Genomic DNA, 10,332 nt, shown 5'->3' with positions numbered 1-10,332 from the left:
TTCACTTAAACACGTTTATAAACACAAATTCAGGGAAAAAAACACACAAGTGCGATATAAAAGATAATAATTTATGTAGTGAAAAACTATTTAAAACTCATCATAATGATGGAGTCTAATATTATAAGTATAATTCTTCCGCGTGCCACAAGAAGCACGCGTGCTATAGGTTCGCCATCGACGCTATATTCCATTCAGGCCCAAATGCGATGGCACAACCATCCTTCAAGTATCTCTAAATCAAAATCATTCTCTCTAGTTACTTTCAGTTTAAATTCGCACCTCTCTTGGTTTCGTCTGCCCATCTCTTCTTGGGGTGTCCTAGGGGGCTACGGCGATTCCTTCATAAACCATTTGCAGAGTTCTAGATCCATTGCACTGTAAGTCATCTTATTAATATATAATTAAAATAGAAGCTTTGTTGCATTTTTTGGTAGAATTTGAACTGACAGGGATGACACCAAAAAGGTACACTATTCTCTCAGTCAATCTTGTAATTTTTTTATAGTATGTATATTTAAAAGGTTTTTAGATAATTCACCAATACTATTTTACGGCCGATATGCGTTATTGAAAAATTAGCTGTAAAACATTAAAAAATCCATACATTTTTTATAAAATCGGTTAGAATTTTAGAGAAAAAATTAGAAAATCTATAAGTTTTTAAATGGCTAGTTGAACATTGCATGTAATTTATATCAAAATCACTCTATCTTTACTAAAATAAATCTGATTTTGACCGGGATCGGAAATGAGAAGTTGGTTTTAAGAATTATTTCGAAGAGAAGTAGTTCATGTCACGTATCATTTGTCAAATTTTATGATTATGCTGAATACTTCAATTTCCTATTATTTATTTGCCTATTTTTAGGTCAAACATACATATTTTTATAGGCATAATACTTTTCATGATGTCGAAAATGTATTCATTAGTATTTTTTGACTGTATATAGAAATATTGATATTGTGCATTAAGTTACGTTATACTAAAGGTATGTAGTATAATGAGCAGCCATATAGTGGGGGATAAAAATCATTGACAAAGGTAATGACAAGAAAAATACAACATATTATAACGTTTGAAGTCATTCTTCACTTTAAGTAAAAAGAAGCCCTTTGCGAAATGTCCCTATACCCAAAACGCCAAGCGGTAATTTAGGCAGTGGCGTATAGCTGTGACACTTGTTCGTTTCCTTGATGAAAAAAATCTTTTCGGCCTGCTACGGGATTGGCGTAGACCCACCGTAGCAACCAACGTAGCAGTACCCGGCGTAGAGGACGCCGTCGCTATCTACATCAAATGACACTTAGCGTCTAGTCATCTACTGTTAACAGCCAAACGGAGCGCGACAGTAAATAGGTGAACATTTTCATGATACGATGCACCGACCTAACAACTAGGCACCCTAGACAGAAAGAAGGGTGTGGACAAGGCTAATGTTATAGAATATTAATTAATAATTCATTTATTAACAAGCATTAAAAAATCCTTGTCAGTATAATTTGTTGTAAGCATATTAAAATTTTCGATGTGATTATATTGAAATTGTATAGGATAATCTCATATTATAAATTATCATGATTGAGCGCTGGATCGTGTACAAAGAAAGATGTAGGTACTATTCGATATATATATATATATATATATATATATATATATATATATATATGATTTATGAATGATTTAGAATACAAAAGCCGCTTAGCTCAATTTGCAAAGCACTTCAGTGAATATTAAAAGCCTATTAATTATTGATTAGATAACAAAATATTATTGAATAAGATTAAAATTCGTCGCAATTAAGTATAACTTCTTTAGAATAGTGGTCTATGTGCGTGGACGCGATACCCGAGAGATGCAGGTTCGATTCCTGCAGGGTGACTTACTTTTTACAAAAATATTTTTTCTATTGGTTATAATTTATATTTTCTCATAAGTGTTTTCAAAATCATGTATGTTACATATATGTACATATATTTAAAATAATTAAACCATTATACAGTACCATTGTGAATCACTAAATAAAGAGATCATAAACAAAACGAGAATTTGATTTTTGCAATTTTCACAGTTTTGGTTTGTGAGAGGTCGTTTTGAAAATATTTTTGAAATATACTATTAATTATTTATACGAATTGTTCTTGGTAGAAGACATGTTATTAAAATTGTTGTGATTGGACATCTTAATATCCAGCATTCACTTTGCAGAAAATCATTATTTCATAACTATAATGTATATCACATTGTTCAAAATCGCGAAAGCAATACTTATAGCGAAACAAGCCATTTATGTAGGCCAATTAAATTTCAAAAGAATGCTGATTTAGCAAAAGTGATATTAATATTTATTTACAATATACGAAATAAAACAAACCTGACTAAACAACTAAAAATCAAACATGATTTTCATTGTCATTGCAAAATAGTAATACAAAATAGTAATTCACATCTCACTCCTTACGAGCATTCCAATATATTCGCACCGACGTTACTTATTAGGTAAATTTTTAGAAATCATATCAGCATTATTCATTCTTACTATTATCGTTCATAGTATTTCTTATCTATGAAATCTGAACCGATGTCACATTCATAGTAACTTGTATTGTCATAATTTTTATAATTGTTTATATGGAAGAATAAACTGGGGAATTTCGTATAGTCACACGCATCCTATCTGAGTCTTATCACTATAACCTCACCTATCCTCGTCCGTATCATCATCTCTATAGAATTATCAAAACTACAACTGCAAAATATGTTGTTACTTCTTAACGTTATTTTATTACTTCTAATCTACAATATCTACACAATAACTTTGTTTGGAAATATTATAAATAGTATTGCCATTAGATCATCAGTCACCCTATTGTCGGCGAAAAGGGGTAAATCATCTCAAATAGTGTAAACATGGAATTTTAGAGGCTGAAAAATACAAATAAAACGGAACAACCTTGACCTTGAAAACAGTATACAGAAATTAGTTGTACTTAAGGACGTCATATCGAAAGAAAATGTATTGATACTTTTTGGACGTCCCTAGTTGCACCTCAAATGTAACAGCTATGTTACTTTGGCTAAAAAACCTTCATATCAATAATTTTGTTTTATAAAAAATATGGTGGCGCTTTTGTGGACTGTAATTTTGTAGGATGCTTATGGATTCCGGATCTGAGGGGGGGATTTACACGAAAACAGGCACTGATCTTTGATGTTGAGAGGGCTGGCGCGCACTGGAACTGGTTCGGTGTTCACGCACTGGAAAACGAACGATACACTTTTGGATGGATGATATATTATGAGGTTGATGAATGATCAAACATTCACCTACTCAAATACTCAAACCGTATCAGATTTAACGTAAGAAGGTCGAACAGATGTTTTTTATATGAGTCACTCTGTAGTTAGCGACAGTAAAGGTTTAACAAACATCCGCTCTCGGTTGTCTTGGAGTTACTCCATGTTCTTCGCAATTAAGGTCGATTCATGACTCGTAATTATCGGTCGCTTGGTCTTGTGAAAATAATAAATGAGGAAATCTGAGTAGGTCGGAAATAAGTATGACGGCTACCACAATCGGCCTAACCAAAATATGTATTTTGACTGTTGTCAATCATTTTCTTTTTAACTAATTACATTACAGGCTTCCAAGTAATTTGTTAATTCATAATTTTAAGAAAAGTTTATTTCGTTTGAAGAAACATCACTATGGTCAATTTTTTGAGGATTTTAATGCGTATGAAAACTGAGAGGTGATTTTATTATCCGAAAATGAAATAATCTGATAAGCTACAACGTAACCCTAACCTTACCGGAAAAAACTAAGGCAAACATGATATTCTCGCTCCCAAGCCTACTGACACCCTCCCTCATGAATTATAAATGACATAATAGATTGCACACGGGGTAAGCCACCGCTCTTCGCCATTTTAGACGGTCCAAACCCACCCCTAGCGTCTGGAAGTTAACCCCCTCAGCCTTTTTGGCCGGCGAGGCTTTCAGTGTAAATCCAATGGCACAAACTGCCCAGGGCCACTTCCAAAATATTTCAGCGCCGCAGGTTTGATGGGATATCACCTATTATTGTTCGAGATACTGAGAACAGTCACAAACATAAATGCTTAAATATTATTATTTAGAAAGGAACTAAATCATAATCACCTCAGTGAAATATAATATTATAACCACTAGAAAAATCTTTTTGAAAAAAATACGACACCCAGGAGGATTCGAACCTGCAACCCTCGGGATGTGCCCTGACTACTAAACAATATGTGTCCTATCTAATTGCGCCGGGGAGTGCAAGTTTGAATCCTGTTGGGTATCGTATTTTTTTCAAAAATATTATTTCGGTACAGTTCGGTTATGAGGAATACAGCGGAAAACACATTTTGAAAATACCCGATATACTGGATTATTTGTTAGTTTGGGTTAGTTTAGGTTAGGTTAGGTTGTGTTAGGTTAGGTTAGGTTAGGTTAGGTTAGGTTAGGTTAGGCTTGGTTAGGTTAACTTAACAGATAATCCAGTATATCGGCTTATTTATTTTATACTTATAATATTTTTATACTTATATTATTATTTATTTACGTTATTTTTTTAATGAATAATTAGCAAATGCAAGTAGGTTATAATAAAAATTTGGAGTGATCCTGACACGGTTTGTTTTAAAATATAAAAAGACGATTGTCAAAGCGTAATTTAGAAAGCGCTTTATTGAGAATTATTGTAAAAACCACATCACATGGGCGTGAATCCCAATCCCGATCTCATATTTTTTCAAAAAGACTATTTATAGTGGTTAGATATTTCTCTGTAGTATTTTCAAATCATGGATGTTCAATAATGAATGTTACATTCTTAAATCTTGTGAATTATTAATAGAATAAAAAAATCATAATATTATTATAATGCTCCATAGTGTCATATAATTTTCTCGTGGGCGTTTGCATGTGTCTACTAAATAACTGTGGTCCCAGAAGAGTGAAATGAGCCACGGTTACTGTTACAATAAAGCCTTTCATACTTATAACAATTTTACCTTTAAACCATTTATTGAAAATGTGGATTTTGTATGACTATCGTAGGTAGTAAATAAATGGCAATTTATTGAAAATTTCCGTTTGTTTGTATCAAAGCTACTCATTATATATATTTTTAATTTATAAATTGTTGTTAGTGGTTTGTTTGTGGACTGTCCGCATGGGAAGTGAATTTATTCACAGAGGGCCTTTACGAATTGGTAAGGCGAGTAGAACTTATATTTCCCGGAGGCAGCCACATACCGGATATCGAAAAAACCTCAACAGCCTTTTAAAAATATCATAGGATACACTCGAGAATGAGTGGATAAGGAAGCAGTCAAGGGTTTGCGATGTAATAGAGCTTATTAAAAACCTTAAATGGAGATGGGCTGGACACATAGCTCGAAGAAGAGACAATCGTTGGACAAATCTGGTCATCCAGTGGTATCCAAGAAGTACAAAACGTCCGCAAGGTAGACCTAGAGGCCACTGGATCGATGAAATGATAAAGTTCTGCAGAAGTACGTGGCAACGCAATGCCCAGGACCGAGAGAAGTGGAAGCAGCTTGAAGAGGCCTTCATCCAGCAGTGGATAGATTCAGGCTGACGATGATGATGATGACACTCGAGAAAATATCGTGAAACAAGGATTCCCTGATGATCAGTCATATATACTATGCAACAGGCTGATGGAAATTATGTTACCTTTGCTGACTGATTTCAACGACACCCTGTAGCAATTGAAAAAAATACAACGAAGAAGAAAAAGACAATAGTCTTACCAATTTTTATTGTCTACAAGTAAAATTTGTAAATTACCCCCAATAATGCCACCAGATATTTCCTTTTTTAAATAATAGGTATAATATTTCGCCATCAAATATGTATCATTCATTTTTGAATTCTCGTACAAAGGGTTCTATTAAATTCTTCTTCTTCTTTCACCCTATCACGACCCAGCGTTGGGGCATAGGGCAAGCACAAGTTCGCGCCACTTCTCTCGATCCATCGCTAACCACCCAACATTACAGACCTGCAGTGCGTAGATTGCTTTTGTAGCACCGCTGCAGGGTGAGGGAGGGCCAGCCACGACGACGGAACCCTTGAGGCTGTGCCACAAGGGTACGAAGTGTCGCACTCTTTGGCGGCATCCGGAACACATGTCCCAGCCACGTAAAACGTCTCTTCGTGATTACGTCAATCACCGAAGGTTTCTGTGACGAACTTGGGTGCTTGTAACGTAGTCGTACCGATGTACCCCTAAGATTCGGCGGAGACATCGATTCTCAAAGCTCAAAAGCCGAGACCTTTGAAGCTTAGTAATATGCCATGTCTAAATTATTGCAATATGACAAACTATTCGAAGTAATGTAAGAAGTAACATTTGCAGAGGTGCTGACATGTTATCCAAATGTGAAAACAATCAATTATTACAACTTAAAGGAAAGCCTATTCAATATTTTAAGCAAAACCGTCATACCTAGGATTGCAATACCGGTATTTCAAAACCAATATATATTTATCAATACCGAAATACCGGTTCAACAAATAAAAGTTAAACAAAAATGTTCAACTATTCTATAATTATTGATGACTCACTGTCAAGCGTTGAATTTCAGAAGCTTTTCCTGCAGCCGGACTTATTTGCACTTGATGAACTTTTGAGAGGTTTAATTAATCAATATATTCAAATTGTTTGTGAAAATTACTAATTCTACAATTATGATCAATACTTATTTTTAAATGTCAACATAATAAATGTAGGTATGAAGGTTTTCGCTATAAAATAATATTTTAAAAAGATTTTAATAGCTATATTTATTGATGAACAGATACTTCTGTTTTTTTAATGTTTAAGAAATACCGGTATTCAATAAGAAATACCGAAAAACCGGTATTGACATTTTTATTCGGTATTGCTATCCCTAGTCATACCAGTAACGGAGTAACGGATAATATATAATGTTATCATATTGTTATGAATATTTCCCTGCTATTAAGGAATTATATTTATTAATAAATAGCAAACACTAAGTTTTTAGGTTTTTAAGTTTACTTAGGTATTTCGTTTCAAGTATTATGACGAGAAAAAATAAAGTTCATTAGATTCTTCGAATATCTTTCGTGGGTTCTCAAACATTTTCGAGTTGCGACCCAGTTTTGTAACAACTACATAACCTACAACCCTACGCCAGATTGATGTAAGACACATTTTACATATGGACTGTTAATCATTACATACGAAGTTAACCAAGTCTTCGTGTGGTTTCTGGTTTCTCCAATTTCATGCGTGATTTATTCACCGTAATATGTATATGGCCTAGTAGTCTTTATTGCTTATTTACTATGCGCAGTTTACTATTTATTAGTTGAAACAGAACGGTGACAAAACAGAACAGTAAAAAACAGAATTATGACATTTCAGGAAAAATATAATATTTATTATTGAAATTGTCGTATCTCTTTTTCAATACGCCGTAAAAAATCAAATTATATAGTTTGTGCATTCCTAATCGCTGGAAAGTCTTAATTAAATGAGACTAAACTCGGTGTTTCCGGCAAGCAAGGTATATCTCGTCTTAATCAATTTACTACATAATATGTTCAAAATGCTTGGGTGACTAGGTACAATGAAATAATGAGTTTAATAATTCTGTGGAGATAATTCAAGATACGGTAAGATTTTTACGACATATTGAAAAACTTGTGTTGTTTAAAATCTCTACAACATAATATGGAAGTACGACTATGGGGATAAATAACTCAATCCGTGTCAGCATGTTGATCGGCGATATTAAATATCCATTTCCCGTAGTGTCCAATTATGGCAAACTCAGTAGATAGCTGATTTCAATGATTATTTCCGGGATATCCATTTTCCCACATAGTCAGCTCTATCCGATGACTAACTCCATATAGTAGCTGCCTCAATTATAATAATTATTTCCTAAATATTATTTTAGAGATATTATTTTGATTGTAAGTACATCAATAAATAGCGGATCATAATTCATTGGACATGTCACTCGAATATGTATAAGTTCCCGGTCTGTTAGTATCTCAGTCTCGGAATCACTCGGCACAACATCTCATTCTACCGATATCGGACCTCGGAACAGTATCATAAGTATTGTAACATAACTACTGTAACATACTCTTGTAATGACTATATAAGCTGCAAATAAAACTTGCTCCACCATCCATCGGAGCAACCACCAAAATCTCGACCTCTTCATCCACAACACCATGTCTTCCACAGGACAATTTCAATATTAAATGTTATATTCTTCCTGAAGTGTCATAGTTCTATTTTTCGTTGTTCTATTTTTTTATGTTCTGTTAATTCATAAACTGTTATATAATGTTCTGTTTTGTCCGGTTACTTTTTTTTGTATCAATTGACAATGTCTGGGTTGATTATGATTAAGTTTTGTAGACTGATTGTATTTCTTATTTTATACGAGCTTTTAGTTTGACACTGAAGCTCTAAGTAGCTGCGGGTAAAGGTGCGTCCTTCGCAATAGATAATATAACGCCCTACGGCTCGGCGTCTCGCGGCCCAATTACCAACGAACTTTATCATTTAACAATGCTTTGATGTGGGTTTGATTCATGTGTATTAATACGCGATAAATTACGGTACGGGCCGACGGATTGTAACACAATAGAGGTTAGCAACGCGAGGATGAATACGTGGTATGTGTGTGCCTAACCTAACATACCTACACACCGTCCTAGGAACTAAACAAAAGCGTGTAATCGAATATTGATAATATTACACCTTCGCAATGATAGTCGTAATAGAAAATATATTGCTTTGAAATTAATACGTTTTCACATAATTTACGAAAACTTAATATTATCCTTGATTAATTTATAAGACTTCTTTTTTCACTATTGCTACTCCTCTACTAAATAAGCGGAATTCCGGTGTACTTTTAGAACTAATGACAAAGTTTAAATATTTGAATGCCGCGTTTTTCAGAGACGTCTTTACGTGAAGTTAAAAACCAAATTGAAGCTCATACGTTGAGCTCTGCATTTAACCTACTCTTAAGTTGTGATTATATTATGATGTACGTTGCGTACTATCACGTGACGCCACAGTAAGCTGCCGCTGTAGAAAAAATGTGTGAGTCGTTTTTCTTGGTGCTTAAAATGTTATCATTATTATTAATGTGACTGATGCTTCCATACCATAGCACATTTTGAACCTTTAAATGAATATTGTCAGTTAGCAAAATCAGCCGAGATCACCAGAATAATAATGAGGTCACCTCACGTTGCACCACACTGCATCAACACCTGCATGACTCATGAACGTTTTTTTACCATTTTCTACATGCCTACACATTTTCGACTCATGTCAAAATCGCGTGTTTTTTGTTTTTAGCGGTTGTTGGCACTTTGTATTTTCTATAAGAATATTGTCTATTATCTATGGTCTGCAGGTTATGTTCTGTTGAAAATGTTATCTATGGATGTAATATTGCAAGTAATTTTAACGTTTTCAAACGTAGAAACTTTTAAAATTAATTGAAATTAGCATGAATAATGAATAATAATTCAAAATACTAAAAAACATTAGAGTTGTCAGTTTGAGTAAGTGATCGTTCAAAATATTCTGCAAAATCATGAAACTATAGACTAAATTTGTCGCCATGAAGCGTGACAGTACGCGACGTGTATCTCAATATATCACAAATTTAGTTGCACGTAGTTCAACCGTGAGGACCAAGTAAGATTGTTCAAAGCATGCCTTTTCCTATGTTACTGTATGGGGTTCAAAGTGGCACCTTAGCAAAACTTAACCCTTTACTAGATAGTGTCGCAAATTTGCGACATTTCAAACTATTTCGATATAGCCAATGCCATCTGTGTAAATTATCAAATAATATCCTTTTTCGATGTCTAGTAAACTGTTTTACCATTAAAATCATACTTTAACGATTTTGTTTGGACTTTTCAAGAAATAAAGCATTTCTGCAGTATAGTCTATGCATTTCTGCTTTGACAGTTCACGAATTCATATGTACGCGAAAATCCGCATTTGTAAATAAATGAAAAAAAAATGTACAGAAGATTAAAATTGGTTAAATAAAAATATCTACACATCAAATAAGGTATGTACATTAGTTTTTTATGATTGTTGTCATTAGGTTTTGTATTTTGTCATACTGAAATATAAGATTTCCTAATGTCGTAAATCTGCAACACCACGCAGTAACATACAAAATTTAATGTAATTTTCGAAATTTTTTTTTTATTATTTTTCATTCATTCACAAGGCATTTTGACAGTAAGAAAAA

This window comes from Rhyacophila brunnea, unplaced genomic scaffold (assembly GCF_057557595.1).
Source record: "Rhyacophila brunnea isolate RB1 unplaced genomic scaffold, BYU_Rbru_1.0 scaffold_9, whole genome shotgun sequence".
NCBI lineage: Eukaryota > Metazoa > Arthropoda > Insecta > Trichoptera > Rhyacophilidae > Rhyacophila > Rhyacophila brunnea.
The sequence above is the reverse complement of the archived record's forward strand: the minus strand, read 5'-3'. Positions refer to the sequence as shown.